The sequence below is a fragment of the Mustela putorius genome, unplaced genomic scaffold (genome assembly GCF_011764305.1).
Source record: "Mustela putorius furo isolate JIRA1106 unplaced genomic scaffold, ASM1176430v1.1 tig00000460_pilon_pilon_pilon, whole genome shotgun sequence".
NCBI classification, from domain to species: Eukaryota; Metazoa; Chordata; class Mammalia; order Carnivora; family Mustelidae; genus Mustela; species Mustela putorius.
Genome location: NW_025421389.1, coordinates 18731158 through 18748865, shown reverse-complemented (window position 1 = coordinate 18748865; position 17708 = coordinate 18731158). Strand labels below are relative to the sequence as shown.

The window sequence follows — 17708 nt, the reverse complement described above, 5'->3', positions numbered from 1 at the left end:
TTTCTAAAAGAAAATGACCAGACCAGGAATTTGCCTTTCTATTACTGCCTCTCACTTTAGTTCAACATTTCCTCTCTCCCTCTACATGACAATCCTTTTTTTTTTTAAACTGTAATACTATATTTATTTTCTCAAAAAAAAATTGTTTTACGTGCCCATTTTTGTCCCAGGGAAAAGGTGTTTTTTTTTTTTTTAAATTAACATATAATGTATTTTTTGTTTCAGGGGTACAGATCTGTGATTCATCATCATGACAATAAAAGACAATGGAGAATCAATGGGGAACAAGATAGACCTAGCTCTTGCCTTCTTTGAGGCTTATATGCTTATCAAGGAGACAACAAAAAAAGCATTGTGTAGAATTTTCAGATTTAAGGAGGTGGGGGAAGAATGTTTCAAGCAAAAGGCTTAGCTAAGCGAATTCCCATAGAATATATCATGTATGAGGTATAGAGAGTATAGAGCAGCACTGCCCAAAGAACTTGCTATAATAAAAATATTCTGTATCAGCAGTGTCCAATAAGATAGCCACTAGTTACATAGGGCTACTGAGCACTTGAAATGTGACTAGTGTCATATAACTTGGGGAATGCAATTTTAATTTAATTTAATTTTAATTAATTTAAATTTAAATAGCCACATGTGGCTAGTGGCTACCAGGTTGAATAGAGGGTAATAAAGCTGAAAGAGGATAAAAGGGCAAGAGATGAGATTGGGGAAGTCAGCAGGGTTCCAGACCATGGAAAGCCTTGAGGAACATGTTAATCATTGTGACTTTACCCGAGAAGTCACAGAAGGATTTTTAAGTTCCGGAAAATAACATGATCAGATAGGAGTCTTAGAAACATAATTTTGGCCTTCTTATGGGGAAAGACAGGAGAAGGGTGGAGAAATTGATCTTGTCTTCAGGAGTTTGCTCTATAAGGAGAAAGATGGGAACCAAAGCAAAATGACTCGAGGATATCTCAAAGAAACAAAGACGTATGTGACTAATCACACCCACAGACCATACTCATATATGTATTTCTATACATTTGTCTACCAGTGATCCACACTTCTTGCCTTTTTCTAGTTGCTCACAGGACATCTAGCCTCCTGGGTATTTCAGGGTGTCCTGGGATACATGAGCTTACAAGGAAGTCTATCAACAAAATAGCCACCCAGCATCAACCTTGTCCCTTCTCTGTGCACCTATCCCTTTGTTCTTCTCCGGTCCTTGCTACTGAGGGTACTTTGAGGGTACTGCTCTGTTCTCTGCAGAAGGAGGAAGGTCCCCACCTCAACAACTTAAGCCACACTGCTTTCCTCACCCTTGCCTTGATCCTCTAAGCTTTTTCTTTGACCAGCGCTTTTGGAGAGGCGCCTGCCTGAGTGGCTCAGTTGGTTGAGCATCTGATTCTTGATTTTGGCTCAGGTCATGATCTCAGGATCTGCTTTTGGAATCTGAACTCAGTGGGGAGTCTTCTTAAGTTTCTTTCCCTTTGCCCCTCCCCCTGCTCTCTCTCTCTAAATAAATAAATTAAACAAACAACAACAACTCTCACTTCTCTAAGCTCTACCTATGGGGTAAGACAAAACACACTGAGGATGAGTAAATCCCTGGGGGCGATGGTGATAAGCTACCACTGAGTCCCCCTTAAAGAATTTTGTTTCCCTGGCTCTAGGAACCAATATAGACACGTGCATGCCTATCACGACTCCTCACCAGTTCCCTGACACACACCACATAAAAGCACACACCCTTATGTCTGTAGCACATACACCTTTCCAATTCCTAGCACTGCCGCTGACATATCCAGACAAGGCTGAACTCTCTTCAGGATCAGCCAACACCACCCCTGTTCCATTATGTTCCTGCCAAAGAAATGGACAAATAAATACATAAGCAATCACCGCCCAGCGGTCACATATAATGTATATGTAGTTAGAGCCATAGTGTGTCCTAATGCAAAAGAGCACGAACTTTAGTCTGGAGCCAGACTGACCTGGATTCAAATCTCAGCCTGACCACTTTTACTCACTGGGTGGTCGTGGGCAGATCACCCAACCTCTGTGAGCTTCAGCTTTCAATTCTACAAAATGCTTACTTTTGCAGGTTGTTAAAATTGGAAATAGGCTATGTACAGTGCCTAGTACCTAGAAGATGTTCAGTGCCTGCGAACTGGTGTTACTCCTCTGGTGCGGGGGCCCCGAAGTCTCAGGATGCCACAGGCCTTGCAAAGGGGCCACGGAATAAAGGTCAGAGTGCTAGCACATTCTCAGGCAAAAGCATCTTGGGATTTTATTAGATGACAGCCTAGAGCTGCCCGGTGAGGAAACTGAAGCCAGGGGCAGGCAATGCGTTAATCAGGGTCATACAGAAAATTAGTGACAGAGCCAAGACACGATTCCAGGGAAGTCTGGAAAGTTTCAGCCCAGTGCTCCCTTCTGTAAAGCCACAGCCTCTCGGCCGCCCAGGCTCTGCTCTGACCCGTCCCTACCTCACTCTGATGAGACAATTTACTCCTCCTTGGCACCTAGGGTGTCCCCCTCAGTATGGCCAAGAGGAAGAGCTGATGCAGCGCGTTCGCGGCGACCACCAGGCCCACCGAGGCCTCCCCGTTGCTATGGCAACCTGAGCTTGGTGGGGGAGGACCGCTCCCCCGGCGCCCCCTCCCATCCACGCAGCGGACGTGACACGTGCGGCAGGGTCACGTGTTGTTGTTGGGCCGTGAAAGCTGCTTCCGGGTCAATGCAGGACACTGGGCTCCGGCGGCCAGAGTGGGGGACCAGGTGAAGCCGAGCCGGGCCGGGGCCGGCCGGGACCAGGCCGGAGGCTGAGCGGCGGCAACGGCGGTGGCCGGGAGGGGGGAGGAGAGGCGCAGCCCGAGGAGCCGCCGCAGCAGCTCCCCCGCCTCCCGGGCTGAGGGGTGAGTGGAGCCCGGGCCCGCCGGCTCCGTCGGCTTCTCGAGGCCCCAGGCGCTCCCCTCGGGAGCCGAGGCGCGGAGGGCCGTTCCTGCTGGGGCGCTCCCCTCGGGAGCCGAGGCGCGGAGGGCCGTTCCTGCTGGGGCGCAGTGTGGGGAAGCGCGGGGAAACACTCGGAGCGGGACGAGGCCTGCCTGGGAGGAGGGGAGGAAGGGGCCACCTGCCCGCGGCGGGAGGGAGGATGGGGCCTGGCCTGGCTGGGGAGGCGCGGGGAGGGCCCTGGGTTGGGAGCAGGCGGAGGGCCGGGCGGGGGCGGGGTGAGGCGGGAGCCTGAGTCCCTGGGAGAATCCCGGCTTCTCACCAAGCCCCGGGGCGTGGGGGATGGAAAGATTTCCCTGGGTGGTAGGAGGTGGACAGGAGTCTGGGGCCGCTGGGGAAATAGAAAACTTTGTCTCTGAACTACTGTATCCAGAGTGGGGGAGGGGAAGCAGAGGCCATGTCCCCAGGGAGGTTTGGTGGGGAATGGAGCTGGTGGGCATTTCCAGGCTCCTGGGACACTAGGCCTGCTCCTTCTAGGGGCTGATGAGAGGGTGCGGTAGTTTAAGACGGGCTTTCGGGAGAATCGTTTGGCCCTCGAGTTGGGAGATGCTGAGAGTGAGGGGATTGGAGTAAGGTGGGGCCTAGGAGGAGAGAACCCTGTCCTGGGGTTTGGGAAGGGGGCAGTGTAGGGGTCTGTGTGGAGCTTCATTCTTTGTTGAGAGTGGGGAGTACAGAGTTCTAGATCCTCTCCTAGGGAGACATTCTGGGAATTGATGAAGTGAGAAGAAATTTCATACTGTCTTCTCTTGACACAGTGATTTTAGAAGTTGTAGTTAGGAAAAGTTGGTTGGAAGAATTGAACTGTTGACAGCCAGTGGAGAAAGGAGGAGCTCTAGTCTGAAGGTTGCTAAGTTACTCAAAGCTTGTAGGCACCGCCTAGGACTGTTGTTTGCCAGGAAGTTAGCAACCCTTTTAGGTCCGGACACAGGCTTAGCTGGGGCTGACCCCTTTCTTTTTACGCTGCCCTGGAGGTCTTAAATTGGTTTCCAAGAGGCCATCTTGAGCAAAGATATTACATGCAGGTGTTGGACTAATGAAAACAGCCGTTGGGTCCTCAGACATTAGAACTAGATCTCTAGGGTAAGAGCTTTCAAACTTTTTTTTTTTTAAATCATGCCCCATATTAAGAGGTACTTTTTACATTATGGTCTAGTACATACCTTTATATGAATGAAAAGTTTCACACAGCACTGTTTACCCTTATTACATGTGATGCATTCTGGTAATTTCTATTACGTTCCATTCTCTTCCATTAAAAATGCTGACTGAAATCCACTGAATTGATTTGTGGGTCACAGGTTGCACTTTGAAAGACACCCTTTCCTAGGCACATTTCTTTGGCTTCAGTTAGTGTCCTCATGTTATGATTCTAGGGAGCCAGGATGATTAGGAGATGGGTTTGGGGGGGGGGTGCAATTGACTGCTTCATTTGTTTACATATATTTATAACATAGCAGATTTGGTGTTTTGGAGCATAATCTTAATCTTTGATATCTTAATGTGGCCTGATCATTTTATGACATTTTTGAAGTGTATGCTTTAATTTTCTCTGTCCTTTGCCATGTGAAAGAAAATGAGAAGCCTAATTCAGTTTAGTTGATTTATCCCACAATCTACTTAAGGTAATTTTAATGTTACAGTATTGTAAATATACACTGATTTGCTTTTCTCCTATTTAAAAACTCTCAAGCTGAAACCTAAATCCTTCTAACTCCAGTAATACGTGGTTTAATAATTCTACTTAATTAAAGATACAGATTTATGGCTTTAGTATATACTTGAAACATAATCATAAACCTAAGTGTAACTTTGAGTCAGTCAACATCTAATTCCCCCTGCCATGATGTTTTCATCTGTTTGTAAAATAGATGAGGTCTTTATATGAACCATATTATAAACATTAACAAGTATTGGTGAACGAAGTGGGAGACCTTCATGAGTTGCTATGGTTAAAAGTTTTTTTAAAGGTCGTCATTGAGCTTATTATTACATGATGTTGTGTCAAGTAATGTTGCCTGAGTTCAGTAGGTACATTTACAGGGTATGTGTTTAAGACCAGTTTATTGGTGTTAATTCTTGTTGATGATGCCTTCATATTATTTGGGACATGGAATTCCAGGTCATAGCCATCAGGAAAGAATTGCCCAATTAAACTTCATTTTGGGGGCCATATTCTTGATGAGATGCCTTACAAAAGCATTTTTAATCATCTTCAAACTCTGTGTGTTGTAAATTATTTACTTATTGACTGTATCTTGGGTACTGGTGAGAGGGTCTGGGTTGGCATGTATCAGCCATCCTTTAAAAATTATCTTTTTATCAGGTGAATATTTGTTTTGAAATTTTTAGTTTTAAAGAATGTTTAAAAGCGTTCTTTTTGTGGTAGTTGCTTAGAACATGAAGGAAGAATCTCATTAATTTCGTTTTTCTGGGAATCATGTGTACCTGTCAATAAACAGTTGTGGAGAACTTAACCTGAGTGATTGTGTGTGCTTTTTTATAGTTTTCATTTTTTTTTTTCTTGAACCTCAGACTCTTAGGTATGTCCTAAAAAAGGTTCTTTTCCTCTAATTTTTGCTTCCAAACTGCTGTGGGTTTGGAAGTTAGTTGCTTACATTTGTTAGAACTTTGTGTAAAATACGATTGTGCAGCTCTAATATTCTATTGTATATGTATTTATGTTTATTATATATACACAAGTACTTTTAGTGTGTGAACTATGTGACATGTATTTTGGCTAGTCAGAGGCCTATTTACTGACCTCTTAATTGTGGGCTCTGTTTTAAGCAAGTGAACTCTTTATATACTTAGGCTAATTAGCTATATAAGAAAAAGTTCTAGAAAGTAACAAGAAACTGACAGTGCTACAGTTTGGACTTGAGGAGTGAAGCAGTCAGCTAGCTGTGATTGTTGCCTTTGCCCTACATGCAGTGAGTCATTAAGAGTTACCGTTCCTTCCTTTTTAATCTTTTTTATTACCTTCTCCTGACTCTCATTTCTTTGAGATTAGAGTGCTGACAGCCTCACTACTGCCAATGTCTGTTACTCTCATTCTACTTGATCTTGCATAGCTTCATCAAGAGTACTTTTCCAAAGAACAGTACCCTAATTTATCATTTCTCTACTCAAAAACCACTAACTTCCTAGTGCCAGCACAGAATAAAGCCCATACTGTTGAGGTTGACATTGATGGTATTCTAGAGCCTCTGTTTGTTTTTTTTTTCCTGACATTGTCTTTCCATCCTAAGATCAGATCCTCTGTTCCTGCCAAGCTGTCTGCTCAGTGTACTTTCTTTTGTAACATTATTCCTGAAATTCTGGGAAATGTGTTCATCATGAATTCCTACTCATCATTTTATTACTGATGACCCTTCTTTGAAGTCTTTCTTTCCAGTCCTGTCTACACTACTTTTCCTACATTGCTTTGTGTTATTTATATATGTTGTTTTTACCTCTTTTAGATTGTAAATTCATAGAGGACAGGAAGCTCAAAGAACCGCTAATCTTTAGGACACCTAGCACAGGATTTATCGGAGTTCATGGACCAAGTGAATCAGAATTGATGGAATTTTGGTGAAAATTGCAGTTCTCTGAAAATGCCACCCTCGACTTACTAAATCAGAATCTTGGGATTTGCTTAGGTGGAGGTCTTCTACAGTAAAATTTGAGAATTACTTACCTAGCATGATGCTTTACATTACAGTGGGTACACAGTTTTTGAGCTGTTCCATTCATCAGGACTTCCCTATTCTCAGCACTCATAATAATCTTAATGACAATTTGTTGACTACTTCATGCCGGATACAACTAGATTCTTTAAACACATCATTTCATCTTCACAGTGACTCTAATGACTACAGAGTAGCTATTAATAGTTTTATTTTACAAATGAGAAAACAGCATGAAGAGGTAAGTAACTTGTTCAAATTCCAGTGCAGATCTGAACTTAGGCTGAACTGAAGCACCATGCTCTTCTAAAAACAGATTTGAGCAAGATGACACACTTCCAAAATTCCAGACTATGACTGTGTGAAACTTTTACTAATAATTCATTAACGGCTCTTAGGAATGTGATCTATTACTAGCTCTGTTAAGAAAAGGATACTTTTAAGTTCTTCTGCGATTAATGCTTTTCCAGTGATTTTCAAAATTTCTCTTTCAATTCTGTCATACTTATCACCAGTATACTTGATTTTTCTTTCACTGCCAGAACATACGACATCAAAGTAAAATTCACCCTTCATTCAGTGAATATTTGTTGTCCTGTGCCAGATAGTCCTGCATGTAACACAGAGCTGGACTGACAGATCTCTACCCTTGTGTGACTTAAGGTTCTGGTGGAAGGGGACCGAAGCTCTCAATTAATGTACAGTGGGAAGTGCTATAAAGAGTGAGAGAGGCTGGAGTAGTAAGTGATTGATGGTAGCAGTGAAGCTAGCTTTGATGGGTTGGTTAAAGGCAGCCTCATTGACAAGGTAACATTTGTGTTTAAATTTGAGGCTTGGATGCTGAGATGAAGACAGCAAAACCAAGAGCCAGGTAAAAGGCAGTCCTGTGCGAATGCCTTATGAGGAAATCAGCTTGGCAGTTTTGAGAAGTAGAAAGCCATGCTGGCTGAAACCTAGTGGGTGGGAGGAGGGAAGGGCAGAGAGGTGAGCAGAGAACAGATTGGAGGGAGGCCTGAAGACCAGGATAGAGATTAGGTTTCATTCTAAGTGTGAAGGGAGGCCTTTGGAGAACTTAGAGGATGTGATTTGACTTAAAGATCACTTGGCTTCGTTGTGGAGAATGGTGGTGTAGTCGTGAGAGACAGGGAAGGGAGCTATTGCAGCAGTCCCAGTGAGTGGTTGATGCAGAGTACCAGAGTAAAGTACTTTACCAGAGTAAAGTAAAGTAATGGAGACAAAAAGAATTGGGCAGAATTGGGGTGTTTGGGAGGTACTGTTGACAAACCTCGCTGATGAATTACATGGGGGTGTGAGAGGAAGAGAGAGATCAAATATAGCTCCAAAGGTGGGAACTGGTGGAGGAAGAGCAGGTTGGAAGAGGGGATTGAGAGTTCTGTTTCTGCCCTCTGTGTGCCAATCCCCGATAATACATGCTCACCCTCCAAGGATGCCACAACCCTGAATTTTGTGTGTGTTACTCTGACTTTTCCTTATAGTTTGTATTACATATGTATGTGACCCTAAACAATATGGTGATTGATATGCTGTTTTTTTTTTTTTTAAGATTTTATTTATTTATTTGACAGAGAGATTACAAGTAGGCAGAGAGGCAGGCAGAGAGAGAGAGGAGGAAGCAGGCTCCCTGCTGAGCAGAGAGCCCGATGCGGGACTTGATCCCAGGACCCTGAGATCACGACCTGAGCCGAAGGCAGCGGCTTAACCCACTGAGCCATCCAGGCGCCCCGATATGCTGTTTTTGAATTTGAAGTGGAATTGTACTATATATATATTTTTGTGATTATCCTTTCAACAGTGTTTTTTTTTGTTTTGTTTTTTGTTTGTTTTTATTTTTTATTTATTTTTTAAAAATATTTTATTTATTTATTTGACAGACAGAGATTACAAGTAGGCAGAGAGGCAGGCAGAGAGAGAGAGGGAAGCAGGCTCCCTGCTGAGCAGAGAGCCCGATATGGGACTTGATCCCAGGACCCTGAGATCATGACCTGAGCCGAAGGCAGCGGCTTAACCCACTGAGCCACCCAGGCGCCCTGTTTGTTTGTTTTTAAAGGAAGTTTCAGGTATATAGCCTTATGATTCACATCTGCATACACGACAGAGTGGTCACGACTGGAAGTCTAGCAGCCATCCATCACCAATCAGTTGACCTCCTTCACTTTTTTCATTCCCCACCCTTCCCCTCCAATAACCATCATTCTGTCCTCTGTATCTATGAGTTTATTTTTTTTGTATTTTGTTTGTTGTTGATTTGTTTTGTTTTTTAGATTCCACTTGTCTGACTTATTTCACTTAGTGTAATACCCTTAAGGTCTATCCATGTTGTTGCAGATGGCAAGATGTCATTCTTTTTTATGCTAAGTACTATTCCATTGTATAAGTATACCTCATCATCTTTATGCATTTATCTATCGATGGACACTTAGGTTTCCTTATCTTGGCTGTTGTAAATAACGCTGTAGCGAACATAAGGGTACATACATCTTTTTGAAATAGTGTTTTTGTATTCTTGGAATAAATACCCAAAAGTGAGATGCTAGGTCAAATGATGGTTCTATTCTTAATATTGTTCAGAATCTCCATACTGTTTTCCACAGTGGCTGTGCCAGTTTACAATCCCACCAGTATACAAGTGTTCCCTTTTCTCCACATCCTAGCCAACACTTTTTTCTTTTCTTATTGATAATAGCCATTTTAACAGGTGTTAAGTGATATCTCATTGTGGGTTTTGATTTGCATTTCCCTAATAGTGATTGTAAGCATTCATGTGCGTATTGGTCATATGTATGTCTTTTTCGGAGAAATATTTATTTTGATCCGCTGCCCATTTTTTAATCGGGCTGTTTGGATTTTTGTTGTTGTTGTTAAGTTGTATGAGTTCTTTGTATATTTTGGGTATTAACCCCTTATCAGATATGTGGCTTGCAAATATCTTTTCCCACTCAGTAGATTGCCTCTTTATTTTGATGATGGTTTCCTTCACTGTGCATAAGCACATTAGTTTGACATAGTCCCATTTGTTTATTTTTGTTTTGTTTCCCTTTGTTTGGAGTCAGACCCACAAAGACATTGCTAAGACTGATGTCAAGGAGCTTACCACCTGTGCTTTCATCTAGGAATTTTATGGTTTCAGATCTCACATTCAAGGCTTTAATTCATTTTGAGTTAATTTTGTGTATGGTGTGAGATAGTGATATAGTTTAATTCTTTTGCATGTGGCTGTTCAGTTTTCCCAACATCATTTGTTGAAGACTGTCTTCTATTGTACACTCCTTTGTTGTAGATTAATTATGTGTGGATTTATTTCTTCACTCTCAGTTCCGTCCCATTGATCTGTGTGTCTGTTTTTGTACCAATACCACACTTAAAAAAAAATAAAGTCTAATTAATGTACAGTGTTATAATAGTTTCAAATGTACAGTATGGTGATTTTATAATTCTGTACATTTCTTGGTGCTCATCAACATAAGTACTATTAATCCCCTTTATCTCTACCATACTGTTTTGATTGTTGTAGCTTTGTAGTCTAGTTTGAAATCAGGTAGCTTGATGCTTCCAGCTTTCTTCTTTCCTCAAGATTGCTTTGGCTGTTCCAGGTTTTTTATAGTTCTATATAAATTTTAGAATGGCTTGTTCTAGTTCTGTGAAGTATGCCATTGGAATTTTGATAAGTATTGCATTGAATCTGTATTACTTTGAGTGATGTGGACATTTTAACAATATGAATTCTTCCAATCCATGAGCATGGAATAGGTTTCCATGTATTTGTGTCTTCAATTTCTTGATTTTAAAAGTCATTCATTTTGATGAGAAAGCCATTGAGAACTATCAGTTGTTAATTTCCATTGCTGTGTAACATTTTGTTTATGAATATAATGTAATTTATCCCATTACCTGTTCTTGGATATAAGGGCCTTTTTTGGGCCAGGATTTTTCAAAAATTCACACAGTATTTTTGTTGTGGGCATTCTTGTGTTTGTTTCCTGGTCACGAGTTCTTATAGATTTTACAGTGAGAAGTAGAATTGCTGTATTACAGGGTATATGCATCTTCAGCTTCAGTAGACAGTGATAAAATGTTTTCCAAGGTGTTCATACCAGTTTTTATCAAGTTATTTTTACTCCCACTACCAGTGAGTTTCTGCTCTACAACCTCTCAGACACTTTGGTATCATCAGAGTTTTTAAGTCTTGCTGATTTATATAAAATAGTATTTTACTAAGATTTTCATCTTCATTTCTGAATATTATTAAACTTGAACATCTTTTACATATATTAGTCATTTGAATTTTATCTTCTGTTAAATACTGTTCATGTCTTATCATTTTTCTGTTGGATTGTTTGCCTATTTCTTATTATTTTTAGGAGTTCTCCATATTAGTTACATGTGTTGGGAGCATCTTTTCCCCATTTCTGAGTTTTAGTGTTTTATGTTTAATGTCTTTTGATGATCAAAAGTTTATTTTTCTGGTTGATTTTTCCTTAATGGATTCTTTTTGTTTTGTTTATGAAGTATTTCCCTAAATCAAAATCTTAAAGCTCTTCTCCTGTTAGAAAAAAATAACTTCTCTTCTCAAAGTCAAGTTTGACTTTGGCATTTTATCGGCAGTTGTGTCTTTTTCTGTGTTTTGAGGTAAGGATTCATTTTCCTTTTCCCACATTGATAATCACTTGTCCCAAGACCAGTTACTGAAGTTTAACTTTGACCTACTGATGTCTTTGCCATTTCCTGCCATATTCACATGGGCCTATTTGTGTGCTGTCTTTTCTATTCCATTGATATCCCCCACCCCATTGTTTAACAAAATACAGTCAGTTCTGTCGGTTCTTGGTTCTTGTTATTTATGGTAGTCATGCAAAGTTGCTGTGAAAACTGAATGAGTGAATATGGACCCGTTGCTCCTATGGGAGATACGGGGATTGGTTCCTGCCAGCTTGTGGTCATAACATTTTTGTCAACTGATCACTACATAACCTTGTTTTGTGTGTGTCTCTTTAAAGACACGTTATTCAGTGTATATGGTTGAGTTAATAACTTTGAATTCAGAGTGGATGGCACTGATAATTCATGTCACAGTAAATCTTATCTAACATAAGGCATACCACAGCTTCTTGTGTGTAAGACTAGGCAGCACTTCCACAGTTCACTTTGGAGCCATTTTCAGTAGTGAAATCACCAACCAAAATCACACAAAGATGTGAAAACCATGGCACTAAATCACGGAAAGTTTACAATGTGAGTTTACAATGAAAGTTTACAATTTGTTTGCAATGCAAGAGCTGATGCAGGATGCAGAGTGCTGGCCTGTTATATCTCAGCAGGAATCGTGCACCTCAGATTAGTATCTACAAATGACTGGGAACATGCTGCAAATACTGATTTGGGGGTTACAAACGAATTTTATGGAGTGGGCGAATTTGCAAACAATGCTTTAATAATGATGCTTGACTAAACTATGAAATCTTCTTAGAAGCAGTCTTTCAGGAGACCATTACCTTTAGCACCTTTTTTCCTCTCATGCTTACACATGTTTTATAACATTTTATTTTAAGAGAATAACTTTAATGCAATGGATCTCTCAGATACAAAGTTCTGATCGCCAAATGCCATTATCTCAATAAAAAAACACTTCTTGCTAGAGAATGTTTTTATTTATAATCTCAGTATTGTTATTTAGTTCACAGGTAAATGAATTTTAGGAAAGAATTGCAACCCTTAAAATACTGAAAACAAATGTAAATTATTAAACCCTTATTACTGTGACTTTTGTGTGAGGATCATATTTTCTCATAGGCACTCTTAGTAACTTAAGGCATAAGTTTTTTAAAGGCAAGTGCCCTTTAGAGGTTTTTAAAATGTCAACTCTATTAAATCCTCATCCGTTGGTGATATTTCTCCATGTGAACATCAGTAAAGGAGCCCAAGAAAGATAAATGAAGATTGTATACTTTATAAATCAAACCTCTCACAAAATGCATTTATTGAGACTTGGCTAGTTTATTCTTTACTCACCATTTAAGATTCTTAAGTGCATTGTTGGTGTTAATTTGATAAGTGTGCCAAGAGAATAATATCCAGAAACTTTGGCTGTTCATCTTTTTTTATATACACAGCATATATTTTATTTCTTAATTTTTTGAAATGTTTTATTATTTCATATATATGCAATATCATATATGAAATATTTATATATTTAATATATTAATATATATTAGTATTTAAATATTAGATATGAAATGAATGAAATGAAATGAACATATGAATATATATTTCATATATATGTAAAATATAACATAAAATGTACTGTTTTAACCATTTTTAACTGTATATAGTTTGATGGCATGAAGCACATTCATGGTGCTATCCATCTCCAGAACTTTTTCATGTTCCCAGACTGTCCCCATGAATCTGTCCCCATGAATCAGCAACTCCTTGTTCCCCATCCCCTTCCTCAGCCCCTGGCAACCATCATTCTACTTTTTGCCTCTATGAATTTGGCTACTCCACAGATAACTCCTATAAGCTTTAACCATATGGTATTTGTCCTTTTCTGTCTGGTTTCTTTCAGTTAACATTGTCTTCAAAGTTCATTCATGTGTCACAATTTCCTTCCTTTTCAAAGCTGAATAATATTCCATCGTGTGGATAGACCACATTTTCCTTATTCGATCATCCATCTATGGATAGCAAGGTCATTTCCATCTTTTGGCTGTTGTGCATAATGCTGCTAGGAACATTGGTGTACAAATCTTCCCAAGGCCAAGCTTTCAGTTCTTTTTTTATATATTCACAAGTAGGATTGCTGGATCATATGGTAATTACAGGTTTAATTTTTTGAGGAACTGCCATACTGTTTTCCACAGTAGCTATGCCATTTTACATTCTCGCCAGCAAGGCACATATATTCATCTTTAGTTACTGAACGGTGCCTGTTTTTCTGAAGTATGGCATAAATCATTGACTTTTGCGTATGAAATGTGAAGTGTGTGGATACTAAAGTAATCAGTATTAAATTTGTTGTGGCTGTAGTTTTTGCAGAATAATTTAACTTGTGCTAGGTAGCAAATATTTCTGACTGCTCCTGACTCATTGTTTTATCATTTCATCTCTTATTTTTGGAATCTCCATGGAGAGGTACACATAATTATGCATTTCAATGGTAGCTATGAAGCATTTTTTTTCTCAAGTACTCAGATCTCAGCTTATTAATAAACTTGCTTTTTTTTATTTTGTAAAGTACATTTGATAAACACTCAAAAATGATTAGAAAACTCATTGATTAGCACACTTACAGAGTGCTAATTATATGCAAAATTCCAGCCCTTGATTGATAAAGAGAAGCATTATGGGATATGGACATTACCCTCGAGAGCTATACAGTCTAATGTAATGCCATGAGACATAAACACGTGAAAAGTCACATCACTGTACACAATTTAAATTATAATGGCATATGGGACAAAAATGATGCCATGCCAACACGTGATTGATGAATCACCCACTGACTATTTTAGGCAATAGATTCCATGAGCTCAGCTCAAAGGAAATGGATCATTATGGCAGGAGGTATCTGGAAAGGCTTCATCTGTGAAGTAGATTCTGAGCAAGGTGTTGAAAAATACATAACATTTAGGCAGGTGCAGAAGAGAGGAAGAGACCTTCCAGTTAAGGAGGAATAAAATTATTAGGGTCAGACATTTTTAGTCCTGATTGGACTTTTTTTTTTTTTTTTGAAGGTCAAACAAAACTATTTCGTGCCAAGGAAAAATACATAACATTTAGGCAGGTGGAGAAGAGAGGGAAAGACCTTCCAGTTAAGGAGGAATAAAATTATTAGGGTCAGGCATTTTTAGTGCCTGAATCATTAATTGGCACTAATTGGCATAGTCCTGGGACCCAAAAAAAATTAGATCAAATCTATTTAACAAAAATTATAAGTCAGTCCCCCAGGTGTATATTAATGCTACCATGTTCCCTGGGTAGTGATGGTAGTAGTGATAGGGGTAGCAATAGAAGCAATAACCATTGGATATTTATTAAGTGCATTCTAGGTGCCAGGCACTGTGCTACACATTTTTACCCATTTTATCTCCATTCATTCTTTAGCAACCCTATAAGCTAGGAGCTAGGGGCTATCTCTTATGCCTTTTTATGGATGAGACTCAGCCCAAATAATTTGCTCACCACCCTACAGAGTAGTGGAGTCAGTCCTGACTTACATCCAGGCAATGGTTTTAGAATAGCAGGTGTTACCCTGGACAGTACCTCCATAACACTAAATGTAGAAGGATCTAGTGAAAATTTTTTTTTTTTATTACCTGTAAACTGCAACTTCTCCATATGGCTGATGTTTAACATTTTGGTAATCCCTGGTCATGAGCCAGAATGGTTTGTAAACAACTCTACAGGGTTGCATGCAGAGGGATGAACTAGTAGTTTGTTCCTGGTGAAGGCTTGTTTCAACTTGATAGCTTCTGTAGGTGTTCAGGAGGAGAGATAATGGGGGGTAATCTGTCCTGTAAACAGCTGAGTAATGACCTTAAACTTGTGTATTCACAGCTGAAAGATGGCATGCATCTTTGATTTTCTTCTAAAGAAAACTACTCTGTTCAAGAGACTAATATCCATTACTTTTTGGAGAAAATAGGAAATTGATAATTTTTGTACTTTTGGTAACTTGACCAGTTAGTCCCACTGCTTTAGTTCTGTGGTTTGGGAACACTGATACAGTTTTAAGAGGTATTTTGACTGTAATAGTTTTCAGTTATTTTAATAAGTTGCTATTTCTGTGATTTGTGCATGATGCCATATACTGTTGATGTGAAATATTCCTGTGTTTAGTAAAGATAGCATACATGACTCAACAGACTAAGGATGCAAAATGTATGACTTAGCATGCTGGTTGGGCCACAGAAACCCAAGCAAGTCACCTCGGTTTACTCTCCTGTAAACAGAGATAAGTGTTAGTTTGTCTATTTCAGAAGGTGGTTATGGAAATTACTAGGCTTTAAAAGATTGTGAATCTCAGTGTGGGGACACTTGGCTTTTGGGGAACTTCAAACCAAGAATTAATGTATCTACCTCCTGAATTTTGAGTGAGTGCAACATTAAAGACTTGAGATTTTCCCAAGTGGAATCTGGCCACATAGAAAGGTAGGGCTGGATGCATATTTGTTGATGAAGGAGTCAAGAGGGGGAATAAGAGTGGAATTCTCCTTGGAAGCCATTGAAGTAAAGGATATAATGAATGTTAAACTTTTTTCATTGTTCTTGTGATTGCTGAAAGTGTATAGAAAGTGCTTTCTTAAATTTTTATTTCAGAATGCCTGATATCATAAGATATAGACAACTCGCTTAAGCCAACGTTTCTGGACAGTAAGAAGCTGTGCAAATCAAGAAAGAAGTGCTTAGAAATATTTTCACATAAAGAGGTACTTTGGTCTAAATAGCAGTATTTTCTTTTTTATGTGTGTATGTATTTTTATATTTTAAAGTATTTTCTTAAGTTTTTTCTTCTCAGATACTTTTTCATCAAAATCATAAAATTCTTGGGCTAACATGTTTAGATCAGAAATTTCAAGTGCCCTGTTTACATCTAGTAGACCCTGGGCATGACAGGAAGTCATGTTTGCTAGCCTGCTGTTGTAGATGAGGAAATGGACTCTTTGCCCAACATCAGACGTGCCGTATGTGCAGTATAGGTCTTTTGTAGACGATATGGGCAGCTCTGAATTCCTACTTGCTGATAACAGAGTCACAGTTTTACGCATATCTTTGGTGCCACTGATATAACGAAGTAAAGAATTTGGGTTAGGTATTTTAATGTCTGTCCTGCTTTTAAGGTGAAGCCCAGTGCTGTGCTAAGTGAAGAGAGTAGCAGTGCCATACTAAAAAAGTAAAATCCCAAGGACTGATTAGGAGTCAGAATTCACATTTCATTTGGCAGTGTTGAGTGTGTCTCGGGCTTTATTGCTGGTTGGGTGTTGTTTTTTTTTTTTTTTTGTAATCTTCTACCAAGAAGAGTTGATGTGCCGCATTTACACTTGAATGTAGTTTAGTGTACAGCTGAGACTGAGAAGTAGGGTGGTTCCGAGTAGGGTGTGAAATCGTGGCAGCATGGTGTGTTCTGATAATGGATTTATCAGCCGTAGTCAAGTCGGGCACTTGGAATACCCAGAGTAAATTTATGAATTGCTGAACTGTAATTCTGCTGACTAATTCGGAAGCTTTATAATTTATTTTCCTTATTTTTCATCCTAAGAAGGCATCCATTTAGGTATATTATATAGTGGTCAGGAGAGGTTAAGTGCAGTGAAATTGCAGGTATACGTACTGTATGATAAATGAAATTAGAAGTCATACAGGATGGCACTGTCTAGCTTAATTATATTGCCTTGGACGATGTCCCTGAAGTGTTTTTATGGGTGAGATAGCTGCCATTTATGACTTTAGCTGCAGAAGCTTATTAATGGAATACATTATAAACCTTAAAAACGATTATTATGTAGATATATATTTACTGATACAGAAAGTTTTTCATGAGCCATTTAGCAAAAAGGCAGGTTACACAACAACCTAAAAGTAATTCAGTTTTGTTTAAAAAAATATGTATCTACATAGCATGGGAAAATGGCCCAGAAAAAATACACACCATTAGGTGCATCCTCAAGCTTAACTACTTGCTAAATCTGTTGACCAAAGCTTCCTGGCTGAGGCTTATGGTATGATATGTTTCTGATATGAAAAGCTTTTGGTAACACTTATTTATATGCTTTCATAAAAAGGAAACTACACCTACATGAAAAGTATATGGGGTTACAGGTTTTGTGCTAATTTTCAACTGGACATTTTTTAAAAATTCAGAATGTCTATCACTTGCATTTTTAAAGAACAATTATTTAGAAAGAAGCTTATTAATAGACCTTTATTTATTCATTTAACCTTTCCTGAAGGGAAAAATATGTAACACACCTGTGTACTTTCCCAGAGTAATTATGTTTTACTGGGGTGCACTTATGTTGA

General features: G+C 39.3%; 1 protein-coding gene across 6 annotated transcripts in view; it reads left to right on the top strand.

Annotated features, from left to right (window-relative positions):
* The first annotated feature begins 2703 nt into the window (after positions 1-2703).
* TBCEL (tubulin folding cofactor E like) overlaps positions 2704-17708 on the top strand; it is a 73776-nt gene continuing 58771 nt past the window's right edge. The window contains exons 1-2 of one of the 6 annotated variants that reach the window (XM_004750079.3): positions 2719-2772; positions 16008-16117. The gene's annotated coding sequence lies outside the window, so the exon portion shown is untranslated. The other 5 variants (XM_004750074.3, XM_004750077.3, XM_004750078.3 and 2 more) reach the window with 5 other exon arrangements.